The sequence below is a fragment of the Danio rerio genome, chromosome 22 (genome assembly GCF_052040795.2).
Source record: "Danio rerio strain M-AB ecotype USA chromosome 22, GRCz13ab, whole genome shotgun sequence".
Classification (NCBI taxonomy): Eukaryota; Metazoa; Chordata; class Actinopteri; order Cypriniformes; family Danionidae; genus Danio; species Danio rerio.
Genome location: NC_141042.1, coordinates 4,110,001 through 4,128,441, shown reverse-complemented (window position 1 = coordinate 4,128,441; position 18,441 = coordinate 4,110,001). Strand labels below are relative to the sequence as shown.

Here is an 18,441-nt window from a genome sequence, read left to right as displayed (position 1 = left end):
CAATATCCCGCCAACATTTAAGGCACTGTTGATAGGCACAGCGCTGATTTGCCATTGTGTTCACGTGTTCAACAGAAATGCTTGTGATTGGCCGAAAAGGTCATCAGTACACCCTCCGCTGTTTACCGAGCACACTGATACCTGACTGATCTTCAGGGCTGCTTCGCGCTCCAGACTCCGTGTATCTGTGTTTGCACTGGGTGAAGAGCGGTAAACTGAGTGCAAACACAGATACACGGGCGCGAAGCAGCCGTGAAGATCAGTCGAGTCATCCGCGCTCAGCAGCGCTTCCATGTTTGACGGTTTTAAAACTTCAGTACCAGGACAACACTATTACAGACGACACAAGGGTGTGCTACAGAGGACTGCAGTGTTTTATCACTCACAGGGTTACATAGGCTGAAGCAGGAAAGCATCCTCACGGTGTTTAACTGCCATGAACTGAAGCCTAGGAGGACACTTAAGCGCATCACTGAGATTGGGATGTTGTTTGATGCCTAATTTGCTTTTAATTGTTTAAAATAAACTTACTGAATGATCTTAAAGTGATGTTTACACCATTTCTGCATTTTAAAAATCGCGGCAACAGCTGGAGGTTTGTAGTCCACAGCATGTTACTGCAACGTTTACAGTGCTGGTAATATACTTACGGGTTTCTTCACACTTCCTCACTTTGGTTCTTTAAAATGGCGGCCGCGTGAAATAAGCGTATAGACTGTAGTCTTTGGGTCGTGTTTATTTGTTTTCAGCTGTAAATAACAGCTCTTTACAGCATTCCCATAGTTAATGACAATTCTGGAATATGGAGGAAATGAAAACTTTAGCGATAGTCAACCAGGAAGACTGAGATGTCACGTCATTCATAAAAATTATTTTGTCTGTCTATAACAACCAAGCCATGTATTAGTTCACTTTAGTTTATTGTTAGGTTAGGGTTAAGTTTGGGTTGGGTTAAATTTACATTAGTTTAGTTTATTGTTAGGTTAGGGTTAAGTTTAGGTTAGGTTGAGTTTACATTAGTTTAATGTTAGGTTAGGGTTAAGTTTGGGTTATGGTTAGGTTGGGTTTAGTCTACTTTAGTTTATGGTCAGGTTAGGGTAAAGTTTGACTTAGGGTTAGGTTTAGTTTAGTTTAGATTATTGTTAGGATAGAGTTAAGTTTGGGTTAGGGTTAGGTTGGGTTTAGTCTACTTTAGTTTATGGGCAGGTTAGGGTAAAGTTTGACTTAGGGTTAGGTTTAGTTTAGTTTAGTTTATTGTTAGGATAGAGTTAAGTTTGGGTTAGGGTTATGTTGGGTTTAGTTTACTTTAGTTTATTGTTAGGTTAGGGTTAAATTTGATTTAGGGTTAGGTTTACCTAAGTTTAGTTTATTGTTAGGTTAGGGTTTTGTTTAACTTAGGGTTAGGTTTACTTTAGTTTAGTTTATTGTTAGGTTAGGGTTAAGTTTGGTTTAGGGTTAGGTTTACTTAAGTTTAGTTTATGGTCAGGTTAGGGTAAAGTTTGACTTAGGGTTAGGTGTAGGTTGGTTTAGTTTATTGTTAGGATAGAGTGAAGTTTGGGTTAGGGTTAGGTTGGGTTTAGTTTACTTTAGTTTATTGTTAGGTTAGGGTTAAATTTGATTTAGGGTTAGGTTTACTTTAGTTTAGTTTATTGTTAGGTTAGGTTATGGTTACGTTTGACTTAGGGTTAGGTTTACTTTAGTTTATTGTTAGGTTAGGGTTAAGTTTGGCTTAGTGTTAGGTTTATTTTAGTTTACTTTAGTCTATTGTTAGCTTGGGTTAGGGTAAGGTTAGGGTTAAGGATAAGTGATGAAAGGGCCTGAATGCAGTTACTGGACAGTACCTTTTAACCACTGTCAGGATTATATATATTTTTGAGGGCTTTAAAAAATGACTGTTTCAAAGATTAGATGTTAAAAGTTAAACCAATAAAGCTACATGTTTAGTGTGTAAAACTGGGAGCACTTCACATCCACACCAACATACGTATTTTGAATCAAATCTGAGGTAAATTATCCATTGTTGTTCTCATAGTGGCTAATAAAAACATGTAAATTCATATTCAAGCTAAAACCAGTTTAATATTATGCAAATCACTACTGGGGCCTGTTTGATTCATTATAGGTCATGGAAATTCAGAATTTTAAAGTCTGGGAAAAGTTTGGGAATTTGATATTTGGTTTCAAGTGGGAACTCTGTGTTTATTGATTGTTATTGCAGCATGTTATTTCTTATTGTTTTTAATTTTGTTATGTATAGTAAAATATATTTATTTAACTTATTGCATAGTGAATATATATTAACTATTAGAATATTCCTTGACATTTAATATTACATGATAAGCTATGACAGTACATTTATTCAATTTTCCACACCAAAAAGTCATTTGTTTGGTTTTTTTCAGTGTAGAAGAGAATCATAACATCACTGGGACATCATAGCAACCGCATAGCAACGCCCTAGCAACCAAGCGCTGTAAGCCAGAGAGTGAAAGCATCTTCTACTGTAGCTTTACAACTGTCTGAGCCGTACAGCGAGTTTCCATCTTTTACAAGCACTGTGATTTATATCCGGGCGCAGTGCCATTCACTGGAGGATCAATGGCAGCTTACAGCCTCTGTCAGCTCACTGCGCCAGCGATAAGACCTGTAGCCCACCACTAAAAATGCCTTTATCCCACCCCTGACAACTCCAGAAACTCAAGAATATCGTCAGCGCTGTCAGATATGTTGACTTCTGCCTGGGTTTTTAGCACATGACCTGGATGCTAAAGGGTTCTGGCTGATTTTAAACCATTGCGATGTTGCTTCTAAAGGGCTTTGTGTGATTTTTAAGCCTTTAGGCCTCACAACAAGAAGTGTGAGCAGGATCAGGTGACATTTTGGTTTGGAGTTTGCATGTTCTCCTTGTGTTGGCGTGGGTGTCCTCCGAATGCTCTGGTTTCCCCCAAAAAAGATGCGCTATAAGTGAATTGGAATGTAGTGTATGAGAGTGTGTGTGTGAATGAGTGTGTATGGATGTTTCCCAGTACTGGGTTGCCGATAGAAGGGCATCCGCTGTGTAAAACATGTTGGATAAATTGGCATTTCATTCTGCCATGGCGACGCCTGATGAATAAAGGGACTAGACCAAAGAAAAATGAATATTGTCGCTTGTTAAGGCGTTTGTGGACCATTAAAGGGTTCAGATGGACCTTTTCACCTGATTCTGAACGCTACTTTGCAGACTATTAATTCGCGTGACCTATTCCACTCATGGAAAATGGAGGACATCCTTCCTCGTCGCTCATTGATTTCCTGTTCAGCGCAAATGAAGTGTTAGTGTTGCGCTGATGAGTGTGTACTTAGTAAAACTGTGTTCGCGCTGGACGCTTGAATCTTCATTATGTTGAAGCCACGTAAAGCCTGTGTAAAGCTTTGCTTGTTTTTAGGCTATTGTGTATATATACAGGTGAAGTCAAAATTATTAGCCCTCCAGGGATATTTTTATTCTTTTTCAAATATTTCCTAAATGATGTTTAACAGAGCAAGGGTTTTTTCCACAATATTTCCTATAACATTTTTTTTCTTATTTGTTTTCCCTCAGTTAGAAAATGCTGTTTTTAAATTAGTTAAAACCATTTTAAGGTCAATATTATTAGACCCTCAAACAAAATGCACTACATTCAAATGTCCCCAGAGTATACAATAAACTATTTAAATTACACTATGAATGTCCCTAATATTTAACTGTCCCATAAATGCAGAAGAAACAACTAAAATGTCTCCAAATGCACTAGAAACTATTCATATGTCCCAAAATGTGCTAGAAACTATTTAAATGTCCCCGAAATATGCAAAATGTTTTAGAAACTTTTCAAATATCCCCAGAATGCACTTTAACCTATTCAAATGTCCCAAAAAAAAAACTATAAGCTATTACATTGTCTCCAAAATGTGTTAAAATCTATCCAGATGTCCCCAAAATGTGCTAAAAACTATTAAATACGCAAAATGTTTTAGAAACTATTCAAATGTCCCCAGAATGCACTTTAACCTATTCAAATGTCCCAAAATACACTAGGAATTAATTTAAATGTCTCTTAAATATGCTAAGTGTCCCCATGATGTACTAGAAACTATTAAAATGACCTACTGTAAAATGCACTGAAAAACTATTAAAATATTTTCAAAATGTGCTTAAGTTTATTCAAATGTCCCAAAAATGTGCTAAAATCTATTCAGATGTCCCAAAAATATATGCTAGAAACTTTTCAAATGTCAAAAAATGCACTACAAACTATTAAAATGTCCCTAAAATACACTAAAGAACTATTCGAATGTCCCCTAAATACTCTAGAAACTATTCAAATGCCCTCAAAATTCACTAGAAACTATTCAAATGTCCCCTAAATACTCTAGAAACTATTCAAATGCCCTCAAAATTCACTAGAAACTATTCAAATGTCCCCTAAATACTCTAGAAACTATTCAAATGCCCTCAAAATTCACTAGAAACTATTCAAATGTCCCCTAAATACTCTAGAAACTATTCAAATGCCCTCAAAATTCACTAGAAACTATTAAAATGTCCCCTAAATACTCTAGAAACTATTCAAATGCCCTCAAAATTCACTAGAAACTATTAAAATGTCCCCTAAATACTCTAGAAACTATTCAAATGCCCTCAAAATTCACTAGAAACTATTAAAATGTCCCCTAAATATACTAAATGTCCCTAAAATGTGCTAGAAAGGATTCAAATGTCCCCAAAATACACTGGAAACTATTCAAATAACTGTACAGTGTATTAGAAACTATTCAAATGTCCCCAAAATGTGCTAGGAACTATTATAATATCCCCAAAATGCACTAGAAGCTATTACATTGTTTCCAAAATGTGTTAAAATGTATTCAAATGTCCCTAAAATGTGCTAGAAACGATTAAATTGACCCCTAAATATGATAAATTTTCCCAAAATGCACTATAAACTATTAAAATGTCCCCAAAATGCAGTAGAAATGATTCAACTGTCCCCATAATGCACTATAAACTATTTAAATGTTTCCAAAATGCACTAGAAACTAAAAACCTATTTAAATATCCCAGGAATATAATAGAAACAATTAAAATGTCCCCTAAATATAATAAATGTCCCCAAAATGTACTAGAAACCATTCAAATGTCCCCAAAATGTACTAGAAACCATTCAAATGTCACCAAAATGCACTTGAAACTATTAAAATGTCCTCAAAATGCACTGAAACCTATTCACCTGTCCTCAATATGCACTAAAAACTTTTTGTGTTTCTAAAATGTGCTAAAATATATTCAAATGTCCCCAAAACATTTGCTAGAAACTATTCAAATGACTCCAAATACACTAAAACTATTCAAATGTCCCAAAATGTGCTAGAAACTATTTAAATGTCCCTGAAATATGCAAAATGTTATAGAAACTATTCAAATGTCCCCAAAATGGCTTTTAATCTATTCAAATGTCCCCAAAATGCACTAGAAGCTATTACATTGTCTCCAAAATGTGTTAAAAAAACTATCCAGATGTCCCCAAAATGTGCTAAAAACAATTGAAATGTCCCATAAATATGATAAATCTTCCCATAATGCTCTATAAACTATTCAAATGTCCCTATAATGCACTAAAAAACTATTCAAATGTCCCCATAATGCACTAGAAACTATTAAAATGTCCTCAAAATGCACTAAAACCTATTCAAATGTCCCCATAATGCACTAAAAACTATCAAAATGTCCTCAAAATGCACTAGAAACTATTCAAATGTCCCCATAATGCACTAAAAACTATCAAAATGTCCTCAAAATCCACTAAAACCTATTCAAATGTCCCCATAATGCACTAAAAACTATCAAAATGTCCTCAAAATGCACTAGAAACTATTCAAATGTCCCCATAATGCACTAGAAAATATTAAAATGTCCCCACAATGCACTAAAAACTATTGAAACGTCCCCGTAATGCACTACAAAATATTAAAATGTCCCCACAATGCACTAAAAACTATTCAAACGTCCCCGTAATGCACTAGAAAATATGTAAATGTCCCCATAATACGTCAAAACTATTAAAATGTCCCCGTAATGCACTAAAATATTAAAATGTTCCCATAATGCACTAGAAAATATTCAAATGTCCCCATAATGCACTAGAAAATATTCAAATGTCCCCATAATGCACTAGACAATATTTAAATGTCCCCATAATGCACTAGAAAATATTCAAATGTCCCCATAATGCACTAAAACTATTCAAATGTCCCCATAATGCACTAGAAAATATTAAAATGTCCCCATAATGCACTAGAAAATATTCAAATGTCCCCATAATGCACTAAAACTATTCAAATGTCCCCATAATGCACTAGAAAGTATTCAAATGTCCCCATAATGCACTAGAAAATATTCAAATGTCCCCATAATGCACTAAAACTATTCAAATGTCCCCATAATGCACTAGAAAATATTAAAATGTCCCCATAATTCACTAGAAAATATTCAAATGTCCCCATAATGCACTAAACTATTCAAATGTCCCCATAATGCACTAGAAAATATTCAAATGTCCCCATAATGCACTAGAAAATATTCAAATGTTCCCATAATGCACTAAAACTATTCAAATGTCCTCATAATGCACTAGAAACTATTTAAGTTTAAATAGAGGCTATTCAGATGTCCCCGTAAGGCACAAGAAACTATTTAGATGTGCTAAAATGGACCAGAAATTATTATAATCCCCCCCCAAACAAAATCCACTAGAACCTATTCAAATGTGCTGGCCTTAATGGTTGAAATTTTATCGTTTATGATCATGGAAAGCATTAGAATCTTCTGTGATGCTGTCTATTGTTTGGGTTTCTTTTTCCACCAGTGTATAAAGTCGCTGGTGGTCTAGAACAGCTGGGCGTTTTCCTCCAGATCTCCCCCACAGCGGCGGTGCAATCAGCTCCGTCATTAGGATTCAGCACCGGCCTCCTCTGCCACTTTCAATTGGCGCCAACATGGCAGCGGCGTAGTAAATCAGGGCTGGTAGTTCAGCATAGAGACACAGACAGAAACCAAAGCTGGAGCTCGCCTGCTTGTGTATAAACGACATCATTTTGGCGGGAAGCATTCCTGATCCATCAACAGAATACGCTTGTTTTTTTTTGTACACGGCTAATTGATGCTAAGTGTAGTTAAAGGCATTGTACAAGACCACCAAGGACAATTTAGCATTAGCAAACACATAAAAGCTCCCTATTGATGCCTAAAGTAGATTAAAACCACAGTTGTTTTGTCTAATCTCATATTAGCATTAGCATACATGCTAACATAATTCATTCATTTTCTTATCGGCTTAGTCCCTTTATTATCCAGGAGTTGCCACAGCGGAATGAACAGCCAACCTATGCTGCACAGCGGATGCCCTTTTAGCTGCAACCCATTACTGGGAAACACCCATACACTGTCATTTACACACACTACAGTCAGTTTTACCCTTTCCAATTCCCCTATAGCACATGTGTTTGGACCAGCCTGATCTCATGAGGAAACGTAAGTATTTTACGTTTTGTCAGTTTAGTGGCTAATTCGTACGAAGTTCATTCATACGAAAATGTACTATTTTAAAAAGGAGGTGTGGAACCTAACCCCACCCCTAACCCCAACCATCATTGGGCGATGAGCAAATCATGCCAAATTGTACAAATTAGATCGTACAAATTCATACGAATTAGCCACTAAATCAAAAAGCTACGAATTGCCGTGAGATTGCGTTGGTTTGGACTGTGGGGGAAACCGGAGCACCCGGAGGAAACCCACGCCACCACGGGGAAAACATGCAAACTCCACACAGAAATGCCAACTGACCCAGCCGAGGCTCAAACCAGCGACCTTCTTTCTGTGAGGCGACAGCACTACCCACTGTGCCACCACTCCGCCCATAACAACATATAATGACTCAAACCAGTCATTTAAAAAGTGTACAATGTGTTTGTGTTGACAAGTTACAATTTTGTTTAATACTCTGAGTTAGGTTTCTTTTTCAAACGTCTGACCATAAGTTGGAATTAGCTTTGCTAATAGCATGCTAATAACATACAGAACAACATAGTTTGGGAATTAAATTTCTTTTTTCTTTCTTTATTGATTTATAACTTGAAATGGTGGGTTAGGGGTTAGCACTGTCGCCTCACATTAAGAAGGTCACTAGTTCGAGTCCCAGCTGGGTCAGTTGGCATTTCTGTGTGGAGTTTGCATGTTCTCCCCGTGTTGGCGTGGGTTTCCTCTGGGTGCTCCGGTTTCCCCCACAGTCCAAACACATGTACATCTATAGGGGAATTGAATACACTAAATTGGTTGTAGTGTATAAGTGTGAATTAGTGTGTATGGGTGTTTCCCAGTACTGGGTTGCAGCTAAAACATATGCTGGATAAGTTGGCAGTTCATTCCACTGTGGGGAACCCTGATTAATAAAGGGACTAAGCCGAAGGAAAGTGAATGAAGTAACTGATGCTACATTGTGTACTGATCCTACAAGCTGAATTTACTAAGAGCACCATGTGCATGTGGGACGTCATGGTGGCACAGTGGCTAGTATAATCGCCTGACAGCAAGAAGGTCACTGGTTCAGTGTCATTTGGCATTTCTGTGTGGAGTTTGCATGTTCTCCCCATGTTGGTGTGAGTTTCCTCTGGGTGCTTTGGTTTCCCGAACACATGCACTATAGAGGAATTGGGTAAGCTAAATTGGCCATAGTGAATGCAAGAGTGTATGGGTGTTTTCCAGTGTTGGGTTGTGGCTGGAATGGCATCCGCTGCATAAAATATATGCTGGATAAGTTGGCGGTACATTCTGCTGTGGCGACCCCTGATTAATAAAGGGACTAATCCGAAGGAAAATGAATGAACCATGCTCATGTTAGCATTAGCAAACATGCTAACAACATGCCTTGAGAACTTTAAGCTCTTGTACGTTCTGTCTTAGCATGTGTTTACGTGATAAATGTGCGCTAAACTGAAATGTTTTTGGAAATATTTAGCATTTAGATGTCTGTGTTTTCAAAAAATTATCCCTGACTAGCATTGAAACACCTGCTAGTGCACATACACAAATAAAATAATGGTAGTCTTCAGAAACATGCGCTATGAAACCCCTTTTCGAAGTTTGCACATTTATTCCCTCGTGAAATTCTGCCGGTGTGTAAAGGAACAGCCGAAATGCGCATGAAGTTTTACATTTTAAACAACAACTGTGTTGTGTAGACACCCCCCTTAAACAAAACATTACTAACTGATGCCGGATTTTTTGTACTGAGTCATGCAAGTTGGCCACCATGTTCATACATGATCACATGTGACACCACACAAGCTAAACTTACCATCAGCTGAATCACACAGGTTGACAAGAGTCAGCCCACATCGCCGGCAAATGTTCCGTCTTAGTGCCAGGCGTGAATTAACAATTAACCAACTGTTGTTTCATAGCAACCGACACTCATTAAGAAGTTCATCATTGGCTGCTATATTCAGCACACTACCCTTGGGGTGGGCGTACATCTAGCGCAAACATCTCTTATGAAGAGATGAGGAAAGATGAAGTAGGAACTAATGTTGAAAGACATGTCAAGACTTCATATAACAGACGGTCCCGGGAGAGGCTCGCCTTGCGGAGGCGACAGGTTGATTTTTGGCGTGTTTTGGAGCATCTATTTTTTACATTCGGCCCAATTAGATCAAGTTGGTGGAGTTTTAGACCTGCAAATTATTGCATGAGTAAAACTGTGAGGATTTCAGACAACAGATATGCACTCTGTGAGTGCAGAAGTGTTGTCTAAAGTTTTATGAAATGGTTGCATGATCATTTTAGGTGCGTTTTAGTATGTTGCGAAGTGGTTGGTTGGTGGTTATTTACTGCTTTACTGCTTGGTTTGTATATACGGTTTGTATCATTTATTAATATAGTGTTGGAATATCTAGCCAATTCTATTCGTGTTCAATAAGAAAAGGTCTGGAGAGTGTTTTCTTCAATGCCAAAAATATTAGTAATTTATTAGATACAAGTGAATAATTCGATGACAGAGCTCTGGGTTACGTTACCCCAATGCAATACAAGAATTACATTCAGGAGGTTCGCAACTAACATACATTTCCTTACTCCAGCATATATACACAACTGATCTTAAAAGGTGGAGTTTTGGTGTAACGTCACTTGTCAGTAATTGTTCAGTCCTCCATTGGCCGCACCTTAGACATACTTCCTCTTTTTTCTACGAATTCTCTGCACAACAAAAAAGCATACAACTTTCTGTGTTCTGTGTTCAGTTTTAACACCTCTCTTCAGACAGGAAGTTTCTGCAGAGCTGAATTTATTTTTGGACCCGCGTCTATCTACTTCTGCAAAAATGCTAATTAGTATGCACAGCATACAGCTGCAATTTTTTGCAGTTTTTGTTTTCGTGAATCCACCAGAGGCCGCTGTGTACACTTTTTCAGGTCTCAAATTTCTGTCGTGAGTGCCATTCGCATTCAAGTTTGTCTTAGTTTCTTTAGCAAGTTAACGTTCGCAAACATGCTAATGGCTAATAACAAACAATCGTACTTAAAACAGACATGTTTGTTGCGATAAACTGTGGTTAAAGTAATACTTTCAAGTTTGTAATTAGGGTTTATCTCAGTTTCTTTTATCAAGTTAGCATCCACAAACATGCTAATGGCTAATCCTTGCTGATAAATCCAACTTAAACCAGCCTAGTTTTAGCTAGTTGGCTGGTTTTAGCTGGTTGCCCTGCTAAAAAATCCAGCTTAAACCAGCCTAGGCTGGTTGGCTGGTTTTAGCTGGTCGACCAGGCTGGTTTTAGAGGGGTTTTGGCCACTTCCAGGCTGGTTTCCAGCCATTTCCAGCCTGGTCTTAGCTGGTCAGGCTGGAAAATGACCAGCTAAAACCAGCTTGACCAGCCTGGTTTAAGCTGGACATAGCTGGTTTTGGCTGGGCTCCCAGCCTGACCAGCTAAGACCAGGCTGGAAATGGCTGGAAACCAGCCTGGAAGTGGCCAAAACCCCTCTAAAACCAGCCTGGTTGACCAGCTAAAACCAGTCAACCAGCCTAGGCTGGTTTAAGCTGGATTTTTCAGCAGGGTGACCAGCCTAGTTTTAGAGGGGCCTAGTTTTAGAGGGGTTTTGGCCATTTTCAGGCTTGTTTCCAGGAAATTTCCAGCCTGGTTTTAGCTGGTCAGGCTGGGAGATGACCAGCTAAAACCAGCTTGACCAAAATCAGCTATGTCTAGCTTAAACCAGGCTGGTCAGGATGATTTTAGCTGGATTTAGCTGGTCATTTTCCAGCCTGACCAGCTAAGACCAGGCTGGAAAATGACCAGCTAAATCCAGCTAAAATCATCCTGACCAGCCTGGTTTAAGCTAGACATAGCTGATTTTAGCCGGGCTCCCAGCCTGGCTAGGCTGGTCCAGCTGGTTTTAGTTGGTCATCTCCCAGCCTGACCTGCTAGGACCAGGCTGGAAATGGCTGGAAACCAGCCTGGAAGTGACCAAAACCCCTCTAAAACCAGCAAACCTAGGCTGGTTTAAGCAGTTTTTTTATTAGTGATAACAAACAACCATACTTAAAACACAACAGCAAGACATGTTTGTTGCAATAAACTTTAAAAATGCTTTAAGAAGTACAGTAATGCTAATTCTAATCGCAAGTTAGTACTCGCAAACAGGCTAAAAACTTAGAACATGTAGTAAAGTTAGCTTTAAAATGGTATTTCTTAATGAATGCAGCTTTAGAGTATATCAAGCTGATTATTCGTGGTGAAATGTATGCCGCATTGGATGAAGTATTTATAGTATTAGCATGTCTGTGGGGATGGTGTTGTTTTTTTTTTCTCCACCGTCGTGCATAAAACTGCAAGCCATCCACTGACAGAAGGAAGTGCCTTGGTTTTCTGTCAGAGTTTAGCACCCTCGCCTACTTGTGCCATCCGTCAGACAGTTGCCATAGATATCCCATAATGCAGAGGAGCCAGAAGACGACTGAAATCTCAAGTCTGTCCATTAGCCCGCTACGCTAGCAAGCGCTTTCATTAGCGCACTCAATCTAATGAGCGCACGACTGACAGGAGCGGTTTGATGGATGCTGTTTTTGGCTTTTATTCCAGTCGCACCCAACATTTATCGCTAAATCAGAGCGAAAGCAGGGACCAGAGATTTAGTTGTAGAAGGAGAAGCCTTCAGGGTATCCCTTTCAAAAGTGTAAATGAATCATGAAATCAGGCTAGAACGGAAGAGCGTGTTGTGTAACAGTTGGCGGCTGCAGGAGGAGTTTTTTTTTTGCGACTGCTGTGGAGGATTGGATCTCCAGAAGATGCTCCTGCTTGCCAACGCGATCTGGTGCCGACTGGCCTCCGCTCAGGCTAACTTTGGCTCTCACGCAAAACCGATCAGCATGTGCGACTACCCACACGCGTGGCATAGGTGCGTCTCAAACAGAGGAGGATAAGAATACGCATTTATAAAGTTCAAGGGGTCGCCTTCTGCTGCGCCAAAACTTCCAGAGATTTACCAGCTCCAGATTGATTCAGTCTTTATAAACCTGGGGTGCGTTTCCCGAACAACGACATAACTTGTGGCTAAACTAGCATAGTACAGTGCAACGCTTGGGAAAATAACAACGTAGTGACCTAAAACCGTAGTTTGTCGCAGACCCGTCGTTTGAACCACATTAGTTATAACCAAGCGGCAACCTCCCGCTCTCCCTCAGGAAGCCAATACGGAAGTAACTAAAACTGCAATTCATCCGAAATTCCGCTGGTCGTGGCCGCTCATGGCTCCAAAATAGAGCAAATTTCAATTGAGCCCACTGTTAGAATGGCCAACTTTACAGCAGAAAAAAAGGTGTTTACAGCCTGGTACAAAGAAAGATTTTGGTTCATACAGCTAATATTACCCTTCATGACAACTGTGAGGGGGTGAATTTTTTAATAACTCATCCGTTTTCTTTATATTAAGTTATATTAAGTTTGCATACTTAAGGGCGTGGCCACTTGAGTGACAGCTAGGTCTCGTTGGTCGCCGTCACGTCACCTCAGCTGAATCCTGCAGATTAGCCACTGAACTCGGCATATTTATCGTATTTCTGTGATGTTTTACGTGGCTTTACACAGTCAACTGCCTTTTAGACTTGTTTCCTACAATTATTAGATGGCATGGCATGCTGAGTGCACTTAATTGTGCTCACAAACCATTCACGTGGCCTCCGTTTCCCATGTGAGTAAAGTTACATACTTATATACCAACTCTATACATGTATTTGTTTTATTTAAGATCATTTATCGTTTATATTTATATTTAGAGCTGACGAAATGATTAGCTGTAGGCTCTAGAACAGTCATATGAAGCGTTGTCATACAGTGTTAAGCTGGATTTCATCAATAGTCTTACATAAACTAACACAGACTATATCTGAAGTGTTTGGAAGTATTTAGCGTTTTCCCCCTGTTGAAAAACGTCATATGAACAATGTTTAGTGGCTCAATGTATTACAGCAGTGTTTTTAAAGTCTAAACACTTTATTGATATAGTATACATTCAAGCACAAGTGGTCAGAATACAAACGAGTCACAGGTGATAAAGTATTAAGCATTCTCCCAAAGTAAAGTGTGTCTGAACCAGGTCCAAGCAAACTGTCAGCAGGTGTCTGTAGCTCCGCTCACTCTCCGCCTCTTTGCCCTTGTTTTTTTTTTTTTTTTTTTTTTTATTGACCACAATAACAAACATACAAAATTCAACAATTTACACAAAAGAACACAATGACAATAACAGATCAGGATAAACAATATAAACTTTAAAAATTAAATAAAAAAAGAAACAAAAGGGAGAAAAAATAAATAAATAAATAAAATTAAACATACATAACACAAATACAGCAAGAGGAAAGGAGGACTTATGTAACCGTGCTGTTTCCAAAATATTTATCATAAAGAACTAAAAATCTATCACTTTTCTTATTATTAACTAATCTAAGAGATTTAATAAAAACATCAATTTCTATTAAAAAATGTGAAAAAGAAGGCTGCGAACAGGAGAATTTTTGTTTATGGATAAAATATTTTCCATACAAAATAAAAAAGTCAATAATGTAATTCTCTGATACATCAGCCCCACCTCCATAATAACAAACGACATCCTGAAGATGAAAGGGTCTGGAAGAAGCAATGTGGTTACCTATATGGAGATATAAGTTTTTCCAAAAGTTTTTTGTACTTTCACATTGAAAAAATATGTGAATCAGCGTTTCGTCTTCACTCTTACAAAATGTGCATAAACTGTCAATCTCCAAATACTTTGCCAAAGTACCGTTTACTGGGTATATTTTATGAAGAATTTTGAAATGAACCTCTTTTGTTTTATTGGAAATGCAGTACTTATGAGGTAATAGCCAGGCTTTTTTCCAGTCTGTTGTGTCAATGAAGGATGCCCAGTAAAATTTGCCTTTAGGAACATTATATTTTTTATTTTCTCTTTGCCCTTGTTTGGTATCCCGCCGTGGGTGTGATGACGCGCGAACAAAATGGCGACGGTTGGCCGCGCCTACTTGTGGCTTCTTTTGCGCTCTTTAGAAACCTATGGGTGACGTCACGGACACTACGTCCAAATATTTTACAGGCCATGGTTATAACATAAAACGGCCATAATGATGCTCTAAACGGGGTAGAGTAACAACTTCTTTAGAAAAAACCCCCATGACTTTTGTGCAATTTATTATTTTACACACATGAATAAAAAAAAAAGAAATCCAATATTTGTTTTGGTAAAAACATACACTCTTTTTCCATATTAATTAAAATATATGTAAAATGGCACATATAGGGTCTATGTTTCCTTTACAAATATTATTGCGAATATTCAATAGTCTAAAACATAGCAGGGATGACTGGGAATAGAACACAACCAGAAACACCTATTAGATTATGTTGTATTGACGCGAGTATCCTCAGCTGTATCCCATTTAGACTTCACCCTCTCCAGCAGCATGCTGAAGTCTAGATGGAATACAGCTGGGGACACTCATGTCAATATAGCATCGTTTCTGACACTGTACAGCAAAAATAATAGTTTTCACATTGCCGTGAGGGTTAAGTTTAGGGTCGAGTTAGGGGCAGATGCTAATAAAATACAATTGATATGTAATTTAATAAATAATATTACAAATTTTCGTCAACATTCGGATCGCTGTTGTATCCCTTCTAGCAACAGAATGCTGCTAGCTGCTGAATTTAAGTCATGTTTATTCATAATTTGGCTAATCCATACAAATTCGTACACATTTTTTAAAAGGAAGAATGGCCCCAAACCTTGCCCCTAAACCCAACCATCATTAGGGGATGAGCAAATCATACTAAATTGTACGAATGAGATCCTACGATTTCATACAAATTAGCCAAAGCTATAATTTCATTCATTCATTCATTTTCTTGTCGCCTTAGTCCCTTTATTAATCCGGAGTCGCCACAGCGGAATGAACCGCCAACTTATCCAGCACGTTTTTACACAGCAGATGCCCTTCCAGCTGCAACCCATCTCTGGGAAACATACACACACATACACACCTGTACCGAATGTCTTTGGACAGTGGGGGGAAACCGGAGCACCCGGAGGAAACCCACCCGAACGCGGAGAGAACATGCAAACTCCACACAGAAACGCCAACTGAGCCGAGATTCGAACCAGCGACCCAGCAACCTCCTTGCTGTGAGGCGACAGCACTACCTACTGCGCCACTGCTTCACCCGAAGTATTGTTTGTCAATGAGAAATTGTTGTGAGATAGCGTTGAAATATCACGTTAGATGTGACCGGACAATTAGACTAGGTGTCCACCAAAAGGTTTTTGTCTCACACAGAGAATTTGTTTTCTATTGTTGTCAATGTCATCGACACGTTGTTTTTTTTTTTTTGTTTGTTTTTTTCCTTTTTGAGCATCTCTAGTGTCTAACCATTGCAGTTTGATAAAACGCAACGCCAATTAGTGTCATAATCACAGTGGAGGCAGGACCGGACTATACCACACAACTGTCATGAAATAATCTTACATCAAGCATAATCTGCATCATAGCAACTGACCCCGCAAAAAAAAGCATACAGCTGAAGGTTTTTAGAATAGTGCTCTCTTTTCTGCAGCACAAAAACACTTTGGCGGACGTGTGAGTTATAAAGTCGCAATTTTGAGTTATAAAGTCGCAATTATGAGTTATAATACAATTCAAATACCACATGCCAACAAAACTCGCTCTCCACCCCGCCGACATACACGACGAGCTAACTGGACAAACTGGTTGCGGCGGGAAAGCCCTCCACACGGAGGTAAGCTGTCACACACTTCATTTACTAAAATGGATTAAGTTCACAGTACTTAATATGATTAGTTTTTGAACTTATATGGTTTGTTGCAATCGGTTTCCTCAAATGGTTTGAGTTAACTTTTTGTACACGTTTTGCAGTGTAGTAAATGCACTGGTAAGTATCCCCCAGCGCATTATCAGCTTCTCTAATCTATCAATAATTATTATTATTTATTTATAAATAAATAATAGTGTACAAAATTATTAATAAAACAACAGAGAGTATCCAAAATTATTAGCGGAACAACAAAAACTTTTTTTTACATTATGTTACATGCAAAAATAAATATTTGTGTTGTCACTTCTGTTTAATTTTGATATTTATTTACATGCTTGTTTTATTTTTAGAAGAAATATTCAATGCAGTGTGTTTATAATGTTAATGTAATTTTAAGTAATTATTTTTATTTGAATTTCTTTATTTATAAAATTATTAGTAAACAAGGGTATTTTTACAGAATTTTACACACAGAAACAGGTCATGTTTTGATAAATCTGTTATTTTTAAGTTGATTTTTATGTCCTTTTTCTAAAAAAAAATTAATGAATATAAATACTTTGCAATATGTAAATATTGTCACTATAACTTTTAAATAATCCGCCAATTGAATTAATTGTAATGATAATTCTGCAGATTTATTTTATTTATTTTAGACGTTTATGAAATTATTAATAGACAAAAGGCTTTTAATATCGTAATTTACTCAAAAATACATTGTGTGCTGGTAAACCTTATTTATTAATATCATTTTTTTATTTTCTATGCGCTTTCTACATTTTTAGATTTATTCTGTAAATACAGTTAATATCATTTAAATATTTAATCAAATGAATTAATTGTAATAAAAAATTAACAATACATTATTATACAATCTAGTTTTTTCACATAAATATTATTATTATTATTACAATTTATATATATATATATATATATATATATATATATATATATATATATATATATATATATATATAATTATTATTATTAAATATGTAAATAATGTTTAATTTAAATTTGTATTATTAATAGTAATTTATTTATAATTATTTATTAAAAGCATTATTAATCATTATTAAATTTTTTACTTAATGAAGTTTTATGCAGAAGTTTAAAATACAATTTTCATAGAAATATGCGCAATAGTATTTTTACGTTTGGATCACAATTATAACGTGTGTTTTTGGAGTAAAGTTTATTTTTTTATTAATTAATTTAATTCTCATTATTCGAATAAAATAATGCTTTTTAATTGTTATTGTATTTAATCAAATTAACTATTGGCTTGTTTAATACTTCATCGTGATGACATATTTTTTATATTTAATTATCACAATTTCATATTTTACATATGGGCCTTATATCGCATTTTTATGTATTAATTTTTTAAGAGTGTATATATAATAATTATACCCAGTTTTTATTATTGTTATTATTATTATTATTATTACTATTTTTATTATTGTTGTTGTTGTTGTTAATGTTATTATTATTATTACTGTTCTTATTGTTGTTATTATTATTGTTATTATTAATATTATTATTATTATTATTGATATTATTTTTATTAGTAATGTTATTGTTGTTGTTTTGTTAGTATTACTGTTTTAATTATTGTTATTAATAATAATAATAATAATAATAATAATAACTATTATTATTATCGTTATTATTATTATTATTATTATTATAAATATCATTATACTCTTTTTGGTAAGTTACTAATTTTATAATTTCTGGCAAATCCAGGTGAAATATGCTAATGAACACGATTAATGGGCGTGGCTGCAAACAGCGCGTTTTCTAAACGGGCGGGGCCAGAACGGAAGTCTATTAAGTAGTCTATTAAGGTAATGGGAGGAGTCTGAAAGATAAAGAGAGATGGTTATAAATGAATCATTGCAAATATACTGATAATTATTACGTATTATTACCTAAATTGTGAATTGTTAGATCTACAGTTTATTCAGATTTTTTTTACTGTGTTGACTGTTTTAATGACAATTATACACTTGAAGTCAGAATTATAAGCCCTCCTGAATTATTA

At 36.5% G+C, this 18,441-nt stretch overlaps 1 protein-coding gene across 1 annotated transcript in view; it reads left to right on the top strand.

The window, feature by feature from the left end:
* Positions 1–18,441, top strand: part of kdm4b (lysine (K)-specific demethylase 4B) — an 814,203-nt gene that overhangs the window by 646,770 nt on the left and 148,992 nt on the right. The window lies entirely within an intron of this gene.